This window comes from Hemiscyllium ocellatum, chromosome 37 (assembly GCF_020745735.1).
Source record: "Hemiscyllium ocellatum isolate sHemOce1 chromosome 37, sHemOce1.pat.X.cur, whole genome shotgun sequence".
Classification (NCBI taxonomy): domain Eukaryota; kingdom Metazoa; phylum Chordata; class Chondrichthyes; order Orectolobiformes; family Hemiscylliidae; genus Hemiscyllium; species Hemiscyllium ocellatum.
In genome coordinates, this window is record NC_083437.1 from 41,748,213 (window position 1) to 41,770,214 (window position 22,002).

Here is a 22,002-nt window from a genome sequence, read left to right on the forward strand (position 1 = left end):
GCTACAGCAGGACCCAACAACAGAGGCCTGGGCTCTTACAGGTCCTGCTGTACTCTTCTCAGAGGGTCGTGTTGGGGGGTGGCTTTGGCCTGCGTCAGAAACAGCCCATGAATTCTGTCCGTGCTCCTGGACAAACATGGGTTTTCGGAGCTCCTGTGCTCTTTATGCTTTATTCTTTGATGAGGTACAGTCCAGCTGGTCCCCTAGCCAAATAGGCATTGTGTTCAACACTGTTCGGCAGCAAGGAAGAATTGCATTTATATAGCACCTCTCCCAACCTCAGGAAGTCCTCAAATTGCTCGATAACCAACGAAGTACTTTTGAAGTGAAATTTTTTAGATTAAAATTTTCCATTAAAACCCACTAAGCGATACAAAACTTTGTTTTCAGGTGTGAGGTACAATGAGGTAAGTTTAACTGAAGTGAGTGCACCTTGGCAAGCCTGCCCCTAGTGGCATGTCCCAGTAGTGGAATCCATGGCATTGTCAATGACTTGAATGACTTAGGAGTACTCAATAGTCACCCTCCTGATGCAGGGCTCGAGCTATTGAAGGATAAATGGACAAATGACCAAAGGTTAACCTATTACCAATGGTGCTGGGGCACTCCCTCCCTGGTCAGGCTTCATGGGAGAACCATGCCATTCAGGATGAAATAACTTTGGAGAAATTATATTAAAAGGTGCAAATGTTGAATGAAACTGCACTGCTTTTCCAATGCAGAATATCCCCAGGAAACAAATCTCCATCAAGAATCAACTTCCTTCCAGCTGTCATTGCCTTCAGTAAACCATTGATCAGTTCAGTGGGTGAGGAAACGATTCACAAACTCTGTCTACAATCAGCTGACAGAGGATCCCCTTCCTCCATTCTATCCAATCATACCAGATAAACAAGCAGGTAAATAGCAACTTCTCGCAAAGCCCCATTGACTCAGGCAGGAACAGACTGGGATATGGTAATGTTTGTTTTGGATTTGATTTGCATAATTAATACCAACCTATATTTTCATACAGTAAACGTTCCATTTCTGTGGCAGGTACTTCACAGACCCCCCCAGTACATACAGGCTCAGAATATGTGCACCCTTATGTCAACACACAAAGATAGTATAAATATACTCAGATTTAAATATGGCATTATTTTGTAAACGTGTTACTTTTGGACAATGAGGCCACACATGTTCCCACCCGTCACAGGTTGCTCCCCTGAGGAAATGTTGGCAGCACACAACTGATGCAACACATTTTCCATTTTCTTGGGGAACTTGAAGGCTGAAGATTTACTTTCATTTCCTTTAGTTTACACAACACCATCTCTCTCTCTCTCTCACACTCACACTCACTCACTCTTTCACAAAACACACACACACTCTCTCTCACACACACACTCTCACACTCACGTACACACTCTCACACTCACACACACTTTCACAAAACACACACATACACACACTCTCTCTCTCACACACACACACTCACACACATAGACACACACACTCTCTCACACTCACGCACACACTCTCACACACTTTCACAAAACACACTCTCTCACACACACAAACACACACACACACACACACACACACGTTACTTGGATACTTGGATTTGGCCAATAGCATCTGAGGTCGTCTCAATCTCTTTTTCTCCTTCCCTCAACTCGAAGATCCTCTCCACTTGACAATCTGTGTGCTTTAAACCAGTCTCAGGAACTAAACCATATTCACCAAAGGGTGCAAGGTCACGCAATGGAATGGAAATACCAACCTTACCCAGAAACGTTATTCACAGTTTAGCATTAAAACAGTTGATGAAGGAACAGGGCAGATAATGTATTATCATTGAGATTCACCATGATCTGTATTCTTTGTGTGATAAGTTAGATCAGAAGTCAACTATTAGCTTTATAGAATTACCGCACAGAAATCCTTGAGGCCATAAGATCATGAGACATAGGAGCACTAAGCCATTCAGCCCATCGAGTCTGCTCTGCCATTCAATGAGATCAAAGCTCATCTGGTACTCTTAAACTCCACTTGCCTTCACCCGATTCCCCTTGAGTCCCTCTTTCTGATTGAAAATCTCAGCCTTGCATTTATTTAGCAACCCAGCCTTAACAGGCCTCTGCAGTGGGCCATTTGGCCCGATTAGCCCATGCTGGTCTATATGATCCAACACAAATATTCATCCAAGCTTCATCATTTGAATTGTCAGCAAATGCTTTCATTCCTTTCGCTCTGAAACATTTATCTAGCTTACCCATAAGCTGTTTCTGTTAACTTTGCCTCATGGAAGCCAGTTACAGGTTTCATTTGAATGAAGGAACAGAATTAAGGCTCCGAATGGTCTACACCTGCTCCTAATTCATGGGGCCATATGTTCAACCACTCCGCACAAAGACATTTCTCCAGAATATTATTTGCTAACATTTACCTTATAGTTAAACATCTACCTGTGTTCCCTGATGCATTGATCCAGTGTGTGACTTTCCTTTCCACTCTAAGTTGCCCAGTTTTATCCCTGTCTTCCTAGATTCGAAACAAGTCCTTCGTCAGAGTGGACAGAGAGTTTTATCCACGTTGTGAATATTCTCATACCTGTAGCTCTCATTTTGGAATATCTCAGAAAGTTTCACCATGTCACAGATACAGCAATGTTTCCAGTTGGTCTATTTTATTCAGTAGTGTTGGTGTATGTAGACACCAGGGGATTCCCTTCACATCTCTGAGTCAATAAAAAGAAGGCAGGACTTGCTGTAAGGCCACCAGCCTGAAACCATCACTGTCTTACTCCCCACAGATGCTGTGGTTTGCTAGTTCTAGCACTTGCCTTTTTAAATTTCTTCTTCGAATAATGTCAACTTTTACTTCCACTTGAGCAGGCAGGTAGGATGTGAACTTCATCCTGCAATCCCCAACAATGCAATGCTCCCTCAGTTCAGAAACGAGATTGTGCCCAGTGGGTCTTGATCCCACAACCTTATGGCCTAGGGGTAACCAGAAAGCTATCAACAAGCCTAAGTCTCAGCTCCAACAAGCTCTTGTAGTTCATAGGGAGCCAGTGATGTGGTGGTACCATAACTGCTCTGGTAATTCAGTGATCTCTGTCTGGATGTGATGATGGGATTTACATACAGTTCACACATTTCAAAATCTAAAACAAACATCAGTGATGGTGACTGAAATGATCATCAATTGTCATAAAATCCTGTCTGGAAGGAAATCTGCTGTTCTTGCCAGTCTGACCTACATCTGACTCCAAACCCACAGCAATGTGGTTAATCCTGAACTGACCTCTGAAACAGCCTTGAGAGACAATCAACTCAAAGGCAACTGGGATGGGCATGAACTGCCAGCCTTGCCAGCGAGGTCCACACCCCAGTCACAAAGTAATAAATGAAGAAAACAAATCAAAACAGCAATTAAGAAGGTTAACATTGTCCAGGTCAAAGTAGCTGATTGGTTGCCACCCATTGAACCAGCTTAAACATCTACCCCATGCACAATCTACACACAATATGGATTACAACTTAAACATATACCCCATGCACAATGTATGCACAATATGGACTGCAACTTAAACATCTAACCCATGAACAATATATGCACAATATGGACTGCAGCTTAAACATATACCCCATCCACAATGTATGCACTATATGGACTGCAACTTAAACATCTACTCCATGCACAATAAATGCACAATAAAGACTGCAGCTTAAACATATACCCCATCCACAATATATGTACAATATGGACTGCAGCTTTAACATCTACCCTATGCACAATATATGCACAATATGGACTGCAGCTTTAACATCTACCCTATGCACAATATGGACTGCAGCTAGTTGCCATTGCTCCTTTGGTAGCATCTCTGAAAACATTCCCTTCTACTACCACAAACAACAAGGGCTGTAGGACAATGGGGACACTAGAACTTCAAAGTCACATGACCCACTTGGACACATCTGCTATGGTAACTGAGTGAAATGACAGTGACAGGGCCACAATCTTTCAAAAGGAAGAGGAAGACATTCTTTTGAAGATCTTTTTAAAGGCACAAGAGGTGGGCAATAAGGGCTGATCTTGCCAGCAATGCCCACTTCCAACACAATGATCAAAATTAAGAGGCTGAGCCTCCAATGAGTTTGCTTTTACAAAACCTACATTACAAACAACACTTTGCACTTCACGTAGTGAAACCGCTCAAGACCCTCCACAGGAAAAGCATCGAATTAAATTTGATATTGAGCCACGTCAAGACCAAAGGCTTGATCAAAAAGGAAGGCTGAACAGAGTATCTTCAAGAAGGAAGGTGAGGGGCAGAGATTCAGACAAATAATTATGGAGTTTAGGTCCTCGGTAACAGGAAGCCCAGGTACCAACAGTGTAGCAGTGAAATAGGGAAACTCACAAGGTCAGGATCCGAGCTGAGAGAGAGAGAGAGAGAGAGAGCTTGAAAGTGCATGCCTGGAGGGTTGTTAAAAGATAAAGCCTTGTGAATTGCAGGTGCCTTCATTAAATACAACCAAATTCTTGACCTCCGTGACTGACTTTTACTTCTCTTTTTTGAATATAAGGACGTTGACAGGGTGCAGAGTTTGTGTGATCAAGCCGAACTCCACATTAATTCCTGCAGTCTGTCCCCACCTTTGATAAATAATTCAAAACTGGCACAAAACAGCAGAGAAAATGCAATATTCCCTGAACAACAAAATCTTAACTTATACAGAGAACAAATGTTAGGGTGGAGGGGGCTACCATTTCTTAAACAAATATTGGGAATGATTCATAATAGGCCTGAGCAAGGAAAATAAACTAGATTGGTTAGTGAGATGTGTGGAGTATTATAAATTAATCATAAATCTAGGTTAAAAATTAATTTAGATTCTCATTTCTTTAGAAGCCTGTTTTTGCCAATAAGTTTAAATCATGATTCAGAAAAACAGTTGAACCGGAGAAGCATATAATATTAATTAAATTTAGCAAGTAAAATAGTATGTAATATACAGGGAGAAATAAAATACACTACAGGATATCCAAATATTTATGACCCATGGCTTTAACCCTCTGGGGTTTTCAGCAATGTAAATAATGAAACTAACATTTTCCATTTTCTTCTGGTCGTGCAGATATAATGTCCATTTTCGAGACTTTAATTCTCATGCTCCCCACCGCAGAGCTTTTACGGAATGTCCTCTCACATCAGGGTCGTGTCTGAGATGTAAATGAAGCTATTTCAGTCATCACATGGTTAACAGCAGACCATGCAACCCAGGACTAATTGATTTTCTAAGTCGTTTATTTTATTAGAAATTCTCTACTTCATTTATTAAAAAGATCCGAAATGAGGCATTATTCTGTTTTCTAATTAAAAATTAATATTCAAATATTATTAAGGATGCTCAAAGAATGCTGAACCTTAGGCTGTGGAAGGAAATAAATGCAACTTTTTTTGGGATTGTACATTGGCTTCTGAGAGTAATTAAAGCACAGATCTAACAGAGGGATGTATTTAGCTGTTTTGCAAGCAGAGGAAATTCAGTCTAGCCCTAGTTAGGCACACGGTCTTTATTCAGTTGTTGTTTTTATAGAGTCATAGAGATGTACAGCGTGGAAACAGACCCTTCAGTCAAACCCATCCATGCCGTCCAGATATCCCAACCCAATCTAATCCCACCTGCCAGCACCTGGCCCACATCCCTCCAAATCCTGCCTATTCATATATCCATCCAAATGCCTCTTAAATGTTGCAATTGTACCAGCCTCCACCACATCCTTTGGCAGCTCATTCCATACACGTACCACCCTCTGCGTGAAAAAGTTGCCCCTTAGGTGTCTTTTATATTTTTCCCCTCTCACCCTAAACCTATGCCCTCTAGTTCTGGACTCCCCGACCCCAGGGAAAAGACTTTGCCTATTTATCCTATCCATGCCCCTCATAATTTTGTAAACCTCTATAAGGTCACCCCTCAGCCTCCGACGCTCCAGGGAAAACAGCCCCAGTCTGTTCAGCCCCTCCCTGTAGCTCAGATCCTCCAACCCTGGCAACATCCTTGTAAATCTTTTCTGAACCCTTTCAAGTTTCACAACATCTTTCCAACAGGAAGGAGACCAGAATTGCACGCAATATTCCAATATTCTAACCAATGTCTTGTATAGTTGCAACATAAACTCCCAACTCCTGTATTCAATACTCTGACCAATAAAGGAAAGCATACCAAATGCCTTCTGGGGATATCTAACACTTGACTGTTTGACTGTTCAACAAAGCCTTATGGGTTTGATTCCCAGGGTCACTTGGCTCAAAGACCCAACTCCCTCCATTGAATAAGCTTCCATCCATACAGCACTGTACAAAATGGCATTGAAAAGTAAGGCATTATGAGACTGTTTCTTCCGCTGAGTATCCATTTCTGGAGCTCGTTCCATTGCACAGACCCATCTTGCTCTCTACACCACTCTCCTGACAGAGAAGGAGCTGTGCACTTTGTAATAACACTCAATCCACCAAAGAAAGAGTCATACAAACACCACCGTGAGTTGGTTGGGCTGTTTCTGGGCCTTATGTTCTTTGTAAGGCCTTACATTTAAATAGCACCTTCCATGACCTCTGGAGGTCCCAATGTGCTTTATATTCAACAAAGTAATTCTTGGAACATTAGAAGTACAGCAACCAATTGCACACCGTAAGATCTCACAAAACAGCAACGTGAAAACATGCTTTTGACATTGGTTGGGAAATGAATGTTGAGAGACGAACTCTCTGCTGTTCTTCAAATACCCCTCTGGATCTTTATGGCCGTCTGAGAGGGCAGTTGGGTGCCTTAGGTTGATGTCACGACCAAAAGATTACATCCCCTGATGGTCAAGCTCTCTCCCAACACAGGAACAGCCAACGATTTATGTCAGCTCTCTTGAGTGGAATTTAAACCCACAATGTTTCTGACACGGAACTATCAATAATACCTGTACAGGAAGAAAGATAGAAGTGGTGCCCCAGTCATAGCCATTGACACAGGGTCAGCTGCAGGTCAGCAGGCCAGCCTACTCTTTCAAACCACTACAATGCCAGATAAAAGGAAGTAACTGGACAGGTATCCCAGCATTGTGAACCGAAATGACACACACAGATCCATTGATCCCACTAAGTCCTCCTGGCTAACATCTGGGCACTTTTGCCAAAATTGGGAGAGCTGTCCCATAGCTAGTCAAGCAACAGGTCTAATAGGTCACATTTGCAGTATCACACCTCACAAACCATGTTCCAGACACTGCCTTCACTAGCGTTGGGTTCATCCTGTGCTATTGATATGGCTGACCCAGCAGGGGTGGTAGCACAATGGGGTACAGGAGCATGGGAGCTGCCATCGACACTGACTCTGGACTCCAGGGAATATTGAAGTGTCAAGTTAAACATGAGCTGGGAGAGATCCTGCTGATGAGACGCTATCATTCGTTCTAGGTTGATAAATCCATACTTGTCTATGTTGAACAGCTCTTGTAGGATGCACAAGGCTGGCAAGGATACAGAAGATACTCTGGGAGGGAACTTCAATGTCTATCACTAGGAGCAACTCCTTGGTATCAAGACTGACTGAGCTGGTCATGTCTGAAAGGGCACTGCTGCAAGATTTGGTCCACAGCAAGTGGTGAGGGAAGTGGTAAGAGAGAGAAAATAAAACAGGACAAATCCAACCTGGCCAATTCCTGCCCCATCAGTCCACTCTCGATCAGCAGTAAAGTGATGGAAGGGGTCATCAACAGCGCTATCATGCAGCACCTCCTCAGCAATAACCTGCTCAGTGACGCCCAGTTTGGGTTCTATCAGGGCCACTCAGCTCCTGACCTCATTACAGCCTTGGTTCAAACATGGACAAAAGAGCTGAATTCCAGAGGCGAGGGGAGAGGGACAGCCCTTGACATCAAGGCTGTATTGGACTGTTTGTGTCATCAAAGAGTCCCAGCTAAACTGGAATCAATAGGTATCAATAGGTATCTTTGCTGTTGGAGTCACACCTGACACAAAGGAAGATGGTTGTGGTTATCGAAGGTCAGTTACCTCAGCTCCGTGACATCTCTGCAGGAGTTCCTCAGGGTAGTGTCCTCGGCCCAACCATCTTCAGCTGCTTCATCAATGACCTTCCGTTCAGCATAAGGTCGGAAGTGGGGATGCTCGCTGATGGATGGACACAGCTCACCATCATTTGCGACTCATCAGATACTGAGGGTCAGAGGCTAGGAATACTGTGGTGAGTAACTCACCTCCTGACTCCACAAAGCCTGTTCACCATCTACAAGGCACAAGTCAGGGGTGTGATGGAATGCTCCCCACTTGCCTGGATGGATGCAGCCCCAACAAAACCCGAGAAGCTTGACACCATCTAAGACAGAGCAGCCGCTTGATTGGCACCACATCCACAAACATCCCCTCCCTCCCTCACTGACACTCAGTGGCAGCAGTGTTCACCATCTCCAAGATGCACTGCAGAAATTCATAAAGGCTCCTTTGACCACACTTTCCAAACCCACAACCACTTCCATCTTGAAGGGCAAGGTCAGCAGACAAATGGGAACGCTGACATCTGTAAGCCCCCTCTGTCACCCTGACCGGGAACTATATCACTTTCTATTCACAAGATCCTGGAAGCCCCTCTCTGATGGGTGTAACTATATCTCACAGGCTGCAACAGTTCAAGAAGTTCACCAACACCTTCTCAATGTAGTTCCGATGTGCAGTAACTGCTAGCCCATGTTAGTGACACCCACATTCTGTGAATTATTTGAATGAAACAGCATCAAGAAAATGAGCTGGACTGAGGAACCTGATGCCAGGCTTTTCTCCAAGTGCAGGGGTGCAGCTTAATGCATGCAACTTCAGCACACACTGAAGTCTGGTTACTGGGAGCACAAACCTACATCTGACTTTTACATAAAAATCTGCTCCCTCAGGTACACACCCAAGAGATGGCAATTATTTGTAATTCTAAGAATATGTTTACAATTCTGTGTGGGATGATTGGAATAGAATATAAGCTTGTTTATTGTATATTAAGTGCACTTAATACTGAAAAGGCTGCAGACAAAGCATGACATAAAGTAGCTTGTATGATAAAACAGTGATCCAACACAAACATGGACCTGCACAGCATCATACAATGAGCAAACTATTTTTCTTTCTTGAGAAAGTCTGTGGTGGGTATTGGGGATCCTGTCGAAACCAGTACACACTGCACTGTTCAAAGGAATCAGCCAGCATTGTCTATTATGATTACAACTATAGAATCACGGATTGATATAGCATCTAAAGACAACATTCAGCCCACTGTGCCAGTGATAGCCCTTTGGAAGAACTATCCAATTCTTTCCTATTCTCCAGCCTTGGATTTCTTTGTTTCCCATCAGGTACTTGGCTAATTCCAATTTTAAGTTGTTATTCAATCTCCTTCCACCAGTCGTTCAACCTCAGCATGTCAGCTCCTCAAAGCTTACGCAATAAAAAAAATCTCTTCATCCTCTCCCTGGTCTTTTTGTGCCAATTATTTTAGACTTGGGTCCTCTGGTCAATGTCCCTTGTGCCACTTAGAAGCAACTTTTCTATCAAAATCCTTCACGTCTTTGAACACAGTTACTAAACCTCCTGTTCACGTTCATTATTCTCAGAAGAACAAACTTGAGCAATAAAATTTCTATGGGAATAGCTGAAGTAGATCTTGATGAGAAATTGCTTCACTGGATCAGCCCTGGAATCAGGGGTGATTATTGGTGGCCCCTGGAGCTTAGGCAGTTGAACGGTGACCTTAAAGAAGTTTATAAAATAATGAGGCGTCTAGATAGAGTTAATGGTTGATGCCTCTTCCCAAGGATGGGGGATTTCAAGACTAGGGGGCACAATTTTAAGGTGAGAGGAGAGAGATTTAAAAGACAATTGAGGGTCAATTTCTTGACACAGAGGGTCATAGAGTCATACAGTCACAGAATCCTATAGCACGGAGGCAGGTCCTTTGTTCCAAACTGTCCATGCCGACCAAAAGGAGTGGTTCATATGTGGAATGAACTTCCTGAGGAAGTGATCGATGTAGGTACAGTTACAACATTTAAAAGCCATTGGATAAGTACATGAATTGGAAAGGTTGAGAGGGATATGGGCAGGTGGGACTAGTTGAGTTTAGGATTATGGTCGGCATGGATTGATTGGATCGAAGGGTCTGTTTCCTTGTTGTATGACTCTGTGACTCTATGAGTATGGAGTAAACTAAAGCCATCTTACAACTTACCCCGACAACTAAAGGCAACATATTCAGCTCTCTGTCAGAAAAATACAGCATGCTGCCCTGTTGCACTCCATGTCCTGAAAGCTTCAGAAAATACCAACCATGTTCTATTCTCCTTAAGGACAGTTTTAAAATGCACCCAGTCACAGTTCTCCCACTTATGCCTCCTGACACAGCGGGTGCCTTAGAAATAAAGTGACATAAACTGAGTTCCACGGCAATTTATGACCCTCGGTCTTTATCACAGTTAAAAAGACCACTTTCTCACAAAAACAACTGTTTACTGAGGTGTATGAACCTTACAAATCTATACCTGATCCCCTGCTGACATGTTGGAGCCTGATTTGGAAAATTTGAAAGAACTGTCGTTTTTAATTGCATTCCCTCTCCTTCCCAAAGTAAACAGAGAGGTAATTGCTGGAAGCGATCCACCAATACCTGTATGTGACCACATGGGGTCCTCAACCCCGTGACTTGCTCACTGTCTTCACCTTGCTGCCTAATCTTCATCCAACTCCTTCCCACTGAGATTGGGACTGTACTGTGTGAATGAACTGTAGGATTAGCCACTCATTTCCATTAAATTTCAATAATTGCTCAGACTTTCACAAAGTGTAAATCTGTTCTTATTTTTACCCACTGAAGCTTCAAACACATTGAGAGTTGGTCGTGCTCCCGATAGATGGGTTACACGGCCTAATGAAGAATAGGTTTGGGTACAGAAATCTTAAAATGAATTCGCCAAACAAGAGTTGGTAACACAAGCAGTGTGTTTAGGAGTCTTGGTGGTTCACAAGAGATACAAATTTAATACAAAAAGAATCAAGCCATTCAAACATACTCAGCAAGTTAGGTGAGCCTAAACCAAGATGCTTTGACCCATAGGTAAGGACTCTGTCACTGCGTCACCAGACCCTTGACCAGAGATACAATCTCATGATGACAAAATCTGCTGAGTTTATGTGGCACCACATTTCAGATTCTGTCAGCACACCATCCAGGGCCTGGAGAGCTCACCTCAGTGAAAGGAGACTTAGAGAAACCTCCAGTAAATGGGGATGTGATTGGATTTCATCAAGTCAGTGGTAAGACAGTTTCAAATAATCATTTATGACACAGAACAACACAAATACTTAAGCAATGCAAACATTAGATATAATGTATTAAATGGAACAACTCTCAGCAAATAGAGCAAAATGAAATCATGCTTTAAATCTGACATTTTTTTTCTTTCTATCTTGTTTGTTCTTCCGTTGATTAAGGAAGGCAGATGAAATTTATCTTCAGTTTTGTTCGTGCTGTATGTACAGCGCAGTCACAGAAGATTCATTAACTTGTAGTTAAGATAGGTCTGCTATGTTAAAAGTTGAATTTATGGTTTGATGGCAATAGCAGCATTTGGTGGATTCCACTGTGTGATATTAGAGTGATTAAGGTCATCACAGCAAGCGTCAGATAAATGGAGGACATTTCAATACTCACCAGTCCTGTGTGTTGGGGGGATGGGACCTTAACAGTCAGCCCTAGTGCAAAAAACTGTCACTGACAGACAGGAATTATTTTCAGGAATAGGTCTGAAGTTTCATGTTGGTTGGCTCGATTTTAAGCCTGCATTGAATGTTTTATGGTGAACCTGGACAGTCCATCAGGTGGACTGACCATCCAAACCTTACCATAAACAGGGACTCTTGGCCCAATAAGGCACAGGGTGAAGGTCACCTGAGGGGCGAGGGAGTGCCATCTCTTTATAGAGGTGTATCCTTTCCCTTCCTCCTACACCTTCACTCATACCTTCCAAACATCACACCCCTGCTCCACACACTCCCACCTCTCTCCATCCTCTCCTCTCCCCCCCCAACTCCCCCAACCCCCAACCCCACCCTCCACCCCCCAACAACACCCCCATTGCATCTGGTGTCAGCTTCAAACAGCTGCAGCAGCCGAAAGCAGAATGCTGGGATTCCAAGTTCTACACCAGGCTTAGATATATGTCATCTTTACTGCTGCACAGGAGCCTCCCAGTGAATCAAAGGCCAGCTAAACTGAAAGATGGTGGAAGTCTGGTGTAGAATAGATTTTATAAACCCATCTTCCAACACCTTGTCGTTCTGAAGGAGCATCATACCAGACCCGAAACGTTAACTCTGTTTCTCTCTCCACTCCTGAGTATCTCCAGTACTCTCTACGCTTGACTCAGTTCGTGTACATTTCATTGGATCCGTGGGATCCTGCTTTGCCCAAAATGGCTGCCACATAAGGATGTTCACTGCATCTCAGAAAGTGGTGAGTTATGACTGAGACACAAAGCGAGTGCAAATCTTACGTAGTTGTGACAGCAAACTTTAAAATAAGTCTGCAATTAATAAATAAATTTAACTTCACATTGTCGTTTCTTTGGAAATTCAGCCTAATTTTAACAGAGCAATGAATGGAAGTTGCTATGCAGGCAAGTCAATTAGCATGTTTTTCATGCAAGACTTGAAATGCTGATGATGATTATATGCAGAATGGACCTTTGATGGGTAGTAAAACAGCACTGATTTGGCCATATTTGTACAAAGGGAGAACAATAAAACAGGGAATAGGAAAAGTTTGTGATGTCAAAGTCCTATTGATAATAATGCCTTTTTATGATGGTTATAAATGAAAACAGCCTTTTATAAAAAGTTATATATTTTTAATTGGTATCAAAATGTTGTTGTGTATTAGGAATTCTTTCTGATTTCACGGATCTGCTTCTGGATTCTCTGTCAGCAGCAAGGTTGCAGACGCGTGATCACTCTCAGATGTTTCAGACCAGCCTGATCACTAGAGGAAAATTCCACTCCCATGTTGGGAAGAATCCTACAACAGGAATTCCCACTGCACACCTTCATTTCTCCTCAGCTAATGGAGATCCGGCACAACCGAGATTTCGGGGACAATCCAAACCATTTGCAGCTCTTGTTCACAGGCCAGAAACAAGACTTTGCACTTTCCCAATCTTAACATCTCCAAAGAGAAACATACAGTGCACTTTCCTGAAACAGTCTGGCCAATGTGAGTACCACGGATTCTCAGAGTAATTAATGTTCTTCAGGAAGTCACCAGAGAGCACAGGGGCCAATTTGTCCATTGTGCCTTGATTAGATTAGATTAGATTAGACTTAGATTAGACTTACAGTGTGGAAACAGGCCCTTCGGCCCAACAAGTCCACACCGACCCGCCGAAGCGCAACCCACCCATACCCCTACATTTACCCCTTACCTAACACTACGGGCAATTTAGCTTGGCCAATTCACCTGACCCGCACATCTTTGGACTGTGGGAGGAAACCGGAGCACCCGGAGGAAACCCACGCAGACACGGGGAGAACGTGCAAACTCCACACAGTCAGTCGCCTGAGTCGGGAATTGAACCCGGGTCTACAGGCGCTGTGAGGCAGCAGTGCTAACCACTGTGCCACCGTGCCTTGTCCATGATTTGATTAGATTATGGTAGATCTTCATCATAGGCCTGAGCACTCACTTTGGCTCCATAACCTTTAAATAGCTTCTCTTAACTAAAATGTCTTAGTCTCAGTTTGAAGTTTCCCATTCACATTACTTCAGTTTCTTAGGAGAAAGAGAGAGTTACAGATCTTCACTACCTGCGCTCTTGGCTGTTTTCTCTAATAAAAAAAAACTATTGTACACTGCTGCTGTTTAGTTTACAGTGGGGCCACTGGACAGAATGTCTGTTTTGTAAACTGCCTTAGTTCTGACTGAACCTAATACCTTCAAGCCTCCAATTTGATAGGATGCTGCTGCTGAAATGTTTATGTGTTATCGTGACTTGGTGGAACTCCTTATCAAACGCATTCAGAAATAAAGTGCCTTCCAAATTGATCTTTAACTTTGCTGCCCTATAATGCAAACTCTGCTCAACCTCACCTCAGCCACCCACTCTCTCCTGATCACCGCCATCCCACCAACATTATTCCCCTTCAGCGGGGGAGAAAGAATGCAAAACAAATTGTTATTCCCAATCTCGACACTTACAGCAAAGACACACATTGGTTATGAAATGGTTGGAGATCACTGAAAGACATCGTAACGAGTCAGAAAAATCCCAATGATGTTGGGAACTATGGAAAGAGAGTGTGAGAATGACTTCGGTTGTATCACATCGCCTCAGAGGGCACTGATGTGCTGGCATTGTCAGGTCAGGACAAACCTCTTGTGTGATTTGCCTTTTGGGGTAAGTCAAACACCTACAGGGTGTAAGGGGCAAAGAATAAAAGCGGGGAGGGTGGTGGAGACAGTAGGACGTAATGTAGTTTAAACCAACGCAATTTTTTTTATATTTAATAACTGTCATAGTGCTGAAAAGAGCTGTGACTAACTGCTGGAAACCAGGCTGCCAGCAGCTGCTCACTCAAGCACATTACTAGTCAATTTATAAGTTTTTTGTGTAGTTAAATAATACATTTACTAGAGATATATAACACGGAATTAATATAGCAGGAAGAGCAGAAACTGGAGTCGAAGTGTTTGCAATACAGAAAAACAGGGATCCTCGAGGGAACTGGTCAACACTGGTGAAGTACATTGCAAGCTAGACACTGGAATGTGTATTTTGTTACACAAGTGAGCAATGTAGCCTTTTCTCGTGACTGAAATAAAATCCAGAATCCCCGTGCATGTATCAGTATGTTCGATATTCTTATTTATTTTGAAGCAGAAATGGAAAATGACGACATGAGCATTTAAGCAATTGCACTGAGCAATATTGGACAGTGGGTGTACTGCTTTTATAGATAGTTGACCTGTGGGATTATCATTTTTTGAACAGAAACTTGTGAAGTGTGAGACAATAAAACTGATACCTCAGATTCAAAAACCGACAGACTCAGAGAAGGATATAATATAAAATGGTGAAAAACTAGAACATTCCAGAAAAGCTAGCCTTGTTAACTTCTTTTCCCAATCATGTGACAATATTTATGCATATATAATGGAACCTTTTTATGGGGAAGCGCAGTTTAAAGCACACGTCACCACTTAAGAAAACTAGCTGATGAGCTTTTCTGCATTTGGGAGTTATCGAGCAGTTGGCACCTCAATGACTAGGGAAAGCCATGACACACAGTTCATATAGAACATGCGGCTCAATGTGGAAAGGCTTCATTGGGGGCTTGTGGGGCAGTTCAGTCACAAATCAGGAAAAGCATCGATCAGTTCCCCTGCCTTGACTGAGTTAGCTGTTCTCAGCTCATAACTGGCCTCAGAATAAAGCTTTTACAACATGGAAAAAGGCCCTTCAGCCCATCATTATTGTACCAGTGATGAAGGATCCATTTATTCTAATCATACACCTGGCCTGCAGCCTCGTATGCTACAGCATTTCAAATGCTCATCTATATAGTTCTTAAATTTCTTGAGGGATTCCCTCCTCTACCTTCCTTGACCCACAATGAACTGGGCTTTCTTCTGTTGACTGATGCTTAATAGAAGGGTTAGAGTACACAGGACAGGGTCCAATTTCAGGTTAGACACTGGAGTCAATACTGTCAAGTAGAGTGGAAGGCAGAAAAAAAATGGTGTGGCAACCAAATGATCAGGAAATGCACAAGACTGAAGAAAAACAGTGTTTCCAAGACCAACTGATCCAAACGATTCCTTCACTATGAAGCTGATTTGGAGCTAAGGGGGCATTTTTTGAAGAGGATAGAAACTGCTTTCCAAACTGAGCTAGAATTGACATATTTTTAAAAATGATGCAGTTAAAAATGAGTGTAAAAACAGATTAGGTACTTTATGACCAGTGGCATTAGTTTCCACCGTGGTTATAACAAATGTTCCAACAAATTTTATGATGGAATAAAAGACTGCACATTGCACTTTAATGTTATTAAAGTCCCCTATCTCCACCGTAACTATTACTCCATAGATAAATGATTAAAGCAATTAAAACTTTTCTCAATTCATTTTCGTCTGATTAAATTGCAGCTGCACTAAAATTTTCCAAAAAGAAGTCATCTCAATGTAAAAAGATGTGACCATGCAACATTGTATAAAGGAAATCCAACCGGCCTGGATGTACTAAGGCTTCGGTTAACAAATTCCCTAAAGATTGCATTAAAAATATTTAGGTTTTATATCTTTTATATTTGAATTGGTTGTGTAAATTCATAAATATGGATACTGCAGTTGGAGCTTTTGTATCTAATATTTAGAAAGACTGTGTATGTCTTTGGAGTTATTTTTTCACATGCATTACTTCCACATGCATTTCGCATCATAACATTCTGTTATCACACAGAGTAGCTTCATCTTGAGTAAGTTTGATAGTTTGCTGTAGGCCAGTATTCTTGCACAAATTATTTAAAAGAGCGAGCTCAAATCTCAGCTCCTTAATAATCTTCCTGCTAAACATTATAAGGCGCAAACCCCTTGTCCCTTACAGATTAAACAATAGCATTATTAGAGTTCAATGGCTTTTCATTTAAAGGATAGTAATTCCATAACAAGAATACTATTCTAATCAGTACACCGGAGGTGAATTGGGACATATTGACCCTCCAATTGGAGCTTCAGTTTTTCCACTATATAATAGAGACCACTGCATTGAAGTTAGACATTGTATTGTCCTTGATCATCGTAATCATAACCAAACTACAGAGGTCTTTCAACTCATGTTTTGTTAAATTGGTGTATGGACTGTGGACAATTTTTTTTAGATTCTTTGGTTGCCATATGCTTTTCACTAAGAGATTACACTGAATGATTCGTTTTTCTAAAAAAGCAGTTTATTTAACTTTTGAGAGTAAATTCAATGGAAAACAGACGAAGGTATTTAGGCAGGAGAGAGTTAAATCCACACTGGGATTATTTGCAGTGGTCTAACATGAAACAGTCCTCATTAATGCAAATAAAACAAAGCATAAAAACTTCCACAGGATGAAAAAAAAGAGAAAGACAGAAAGGTTTGATGTAGTAAAGGAAGCTCTGGAGGTTTTTAATAAGTGGATGTGAAGTTTTAATTTTGTTTTGCCTGCCATTGCAACATCTTCATAGATTGACTGACAGCTGTCAATCTATCAAAATAATTTACCCCCACTCTGAGCTGTGCTCAGGAAACAGTATCTCCTATCAAAAGGATGAGTCTGCCTCTGTCCTGAAGCCACTGTCCTGATGACTCTCTCACCTTGAGGCTTACTCTGTGATACTAGCAATGCTGTCTCATTCCTTTAATACTTATTAAGAATGATAATTAGTTCTAAAGGGGCAAATCATCATTTTTCCAGTGCATGTTTTTTTCAAAGACATTTAGGACACATGCTGGAAACAGATGATAACCCTGACCAAGGGCAACAGGGAGAAATCTTAACTTTTCCTTTGACGGGTTTGTTAACTGTGTGTTACAGTCCGACCATTTACAGGCCACAAGATCTCATTTCCAGGAACAATGTAGACGATTTTTTTATCTCTCTCTCCCCCCACTTACGGCAAACACAATGAAAGAATGAACAATGCATAAGTTTTGTTTAACTATGTAAATCATAAGGTAGGTGCACACAGTGAACCAGACCTTCCAAACAGCACAAAAGCTCAGTTTTGTCTTTATGCAGACTGCATCTCCAGCTGCAGTGTCCCTTTTCCCAACAACTGTCATTTGTAAATCAACGCGTGGAGTTTAAATTAACTAGCCATTAAGCTGTGGTGTTCCAGTAGATTTAGAATGGTGACAGTTAGGAAATAATATTACAATGTCAATATCGCGCAAAAAAACAATTGAGATTAATAATTACATAAATGTGAACTACATGGAACAGTATCTTCCGATTGACTTTGACATTATTACAGGAAGATCAGGAATCGGACAACCCGCTGCTTTCCTCAACCATTTCTTTCCACGCTGATTTTTTTTCTTGTACCTTGGACAACTTCACTTTTTTAATTATTGATTGCTAATTAGCCGAACCTGGACAATTCCATTGTGATTCTGATCAATCTGCTCAGCGTTTGGAAATGGCTGAGAAGCAAATATGAAAGGTCGAAAGAATTGAAATGCCCATTTTTTTTTGTGCCATAATCACTGTATTCAATCCGGAGCAGTGACTTTGAACAATTTCTGTTTAATAAATACATTTAATCATTTTACACAACTAGCACTTTAACGTGACCGCGCACAATATCCTCCTATCTTATGACAGTTAAGAATATTACAGATAATTTCAACTGAAATTAAACAGGTTAAAATTAGATTTACACACAGATCTGATAGAAACAGCGACAGAGAGATTCAATTCACAACCAACGCTGAAAGCACATCAGAACGAGCTGTAGTTTCAAACTTAAGTTTTCTCTGGCAAAGTGTTTTGTGTTTTCTAACAGAGTATTCGAGCAATGCAGCTAATATTTGTCAATGGTGTAAATTATGACACCAGATAACACAGCAGGATGACATTGACTGTGCTCAAAGAGGGAAAAAAAGGTCATTAATTACTTATGTGCACTACTGCTTGAAAAAGACAATAACCCTCCGTGGTCGCCATAGATATGACATGTTTGGTCAGAAAACAACATAATCATTAAGCGATGGAGCGAGATGCCAGAAGAATGCGAAGCCTTTAATGCTGGATGTGTTTTAAAGTCTCATCAAATTTGGCGTTCTAAATTCGATCAGTTTATGTAGCCATGGAAACGTGGGCAGATTATCATCAGTAGAATTAAAAATGATAAATTAAACAAGGCATCGAGGGGAGGAGGGCGGCGATGCGTTGTAACTTGATTTACAAAGTTGCTGTTAAAACAATGCCAGTTTTGCCGGGGCTGGAGGTTCAACTTTTAAAAACTAATGTGGATTTCAACTGATCTCCACATCCCCCCCGCCCCACCCCCGGCAGTTCAAAAAGGCAAGTTCTTCGCCCTGGACGGGATAAAGTACTCCGTCTCTCTACAAGCTTTCACAGAACACTACACCTTCACATGGATTTCTCGGTCTGCAATGAGAGGAGGGGAATAAGCAACGGAGAACTGAAAGGGGCAAAAAGACGGGGGGGGGGGGGGTAATCAGCTGGGGTCAAATAATTTGTCCTTATCCAGGTTTGAAACTCCCTTTCTGTCTCCCTTTCTCTGGAATCTCCCAGATTGATAGATCGTCCCGGCACCTGTTATAATCCGAGGGGAGTGACCACCCCACCACCCCCTTCCCAAAAATAAGGAGCGTTTTGCCTTTCTGCTCAATCTGCCCAAATTTCGCCCCTCTGCCGTCCCCACCAACTGACGCAAGCTGCGAATCACGCTCCACATTCTGAAAATGCCATTATAAAAATAACCTAGTTTGCTTTTCTGTTAGTGCGCGCACCGAATCATCTGCACTTCCACGGCTTGTGTTCGCTCGCACCAAACTTTCTATTGAAGTCAAGGAGGTCACACACACAAAAAAAAGAAACAAAACTCAGCGGTCTGCACGTTCCCCTAGAATAGAGAATAAACCCCCTTTTCCAGCGACAATGAAAATCCCACAGGTCAAGCTTTGCCGGGAAGAAAGGCTGACCTTCTAGGACCCCCACCCCCACTCCCCCAATTCCTCTATCTAACCCACCATACGAACGACCCCGCCAATGTGCATCACAGTTCATTTCCTCACTCTAAACTTAGAGACGGTAAGATATTCCCCCCTCCCCAGTCAGCCTCTGACTGTCTTCTCGTGATAACGAGTCACCCCCTCCATTTCCAAAACAGAAACCTCTCTACAGAAACGTATCAATATTTAAGACAAGATTGTAAATTAAACTCACCTCGTCCCCATGAAGACACACACAGTCTCCGTTCTAATCCACAAACCCTTGTCAAGACCAAACGAATAAAACTCAAGAGTTGATTGTGTAAGAAACTAGGGGGCAAAGGAAAATCGCTGCTTCCCACTGGTTGCGAGATCACAGTAAACTCTTATTTTCATCCTTGTCACTCCTGTCATTGACAAGGTTCCCTTTTTCGCTAATAATTAAGAGAAAAAGGAGCGAATCCGCGCAGATGCTATTTAAATTCAAGTTGAGTGAGCGATGAAAAAAAAACAAAATGCCTATTGCAGACAGATAGATATCACCCAGCTAGACAGAAAGCCAAGATCAAATTAAAGTCACATCAATTAGGAGAAAACATTTTTATTCGCTTCTCTTGTCGGTTGCAGTCCCCAACTTTGCAAAACCCCAATTTAGTTGTGAACAAAATAAAAGGTGAGGTTAAGACATAGAATCTTAAATATATATTTTAAATCCTGCTTTTAAACTTCAGCTAATGGATTGATCGCACACACAGATACACATCATGTTGTGCACAGAACAGTAAGATCATATTAAACTGGCAGCATTAACAGCGAGACATGTACAACACACTTATCCCTGCTCTAAAACCCCAGTGCTATTGTCAAGCTCCTCTTCCCAAACAATTCATTGATTTGGGGTTTGAAAAGGGGAGATCTGAGATTGTTACCTGCAGTTGGGCTGCTTTCGGTGACTTTTCGATGTGTCTTGTGTTAGGATGGTTGGGGTTTTTGGAGCATGCGCGATGAACTTGGTTAGGGATTTTTTTTCCGTATTATTGAATTTTGTTCATTTCTCCAACTCGGCGGCGGCGCCTCGCGGGAAAACCCGGCCTGGATCCGGGATCCGCGCTGGAGCGGATTGGAGCGCTCCGTGTTCACACCACACCCACCCCTGGCCCCGCCCCCCCGCCCGCCCGCTTGATACAGCGTGTCGTCATGGAGATCGAACGCGGAGACAGCGAAAGGGGCGTGGCCGCTGGCGTCAGGGACTCCCGCGCACGGACCGCCGCTTTCCAACTGCAGCCAGAACCTGCAGCACGTCCAGTGCAGACACACAGGAAATCATCAGCAGTTGGGAGTAGCAGCACGCCATATCACTGTCTGTGGATGCTGGCCAACGAATGTGCTCATAGAATCTCTACAGAGGGGTTAGCAGGCCCATCTGGACCACACAGAGGAGTACCCCACCCAAATCCACCACCCCATCCCTGCATTCCCCCACCTAACCTGGTTCGAAATCACACCCACTGTCAGGTTAGAGACAGGTACCTCGTTCTGAAAGCTTGTGATTTCAAACAAACCTGTTGGACTATACCCATGATTTGGAGATGCCGGTGTTGGACTGGGGTGTGCAAAGTTAAAAATCACACAACACCAGGTTATAGTCCAACAGGTTTAATTGGAAGCACACTAGCTTTTGCAGAGCCGCTCCTTCATCCGATGAAGGAACATCGCTCCAAGAGCCAGTGTGCTTCCAATTAAATCAGTTGGACTATAACCAGGTGACTTTGTCCACCCTCTCCCACCTAATTTACCTACTGTGGGTAATGTAACACAGCCAATCCACCCTAACCCACACATCTTTGGACTGTGTGAGGAATCCAGCGCACCCTGAGGGAAGCAGTGCAGACACAGAGAGAAGGTGCACACTCCACACAGACAGTCACCTGAGGGTGGGATTGAGCCCAGATCCCTGGTGCTGTGAGGCAGCAGTGCTAACCACTAAGCCACTGTGCTGCCTGTGCTCCAGTCCCCTCACACCTCATTTCCATTAACCTCTCACTGACACCCCCCGATTCTTTTTGAAAGAGTATTGCATCCTTTGGTAATTTCAATATTCTTTATTCGTTTGTACGATGTGAGTGTATCTGGTTGGGCATTTGTTTTCAATACCTAATTGCCCTTGAACTGTGTGGCTTGTATTTCAGAGAGCAG

The 22,002-nt window shown here is 42.6% G+C and overlaps 1 long non-coding RNA gene across 1 annotated transcript in view; it reads right to left on the reverse strand.

Moving 5' to 3' along the window:
- The window catches only part of LOC132833695 (uncharacterized), a 123,032-nt gene extending 102,248 nt beyond the window's left edge, over nt 1-20,784 (reverse strand). Inside the window, exon 1 of the long non-coding RNA XR_009647100.1 lies at nt 20,736-20,784. This is a non-coding gene — a long non-coding RNA (uncharacterized LOC132833695). The remainder of the gene's footprint in view (nt 1-20,735) is intronic.
- Nucleotides 20,785-22,002: the final 1,218 nt, after the last annotated feature.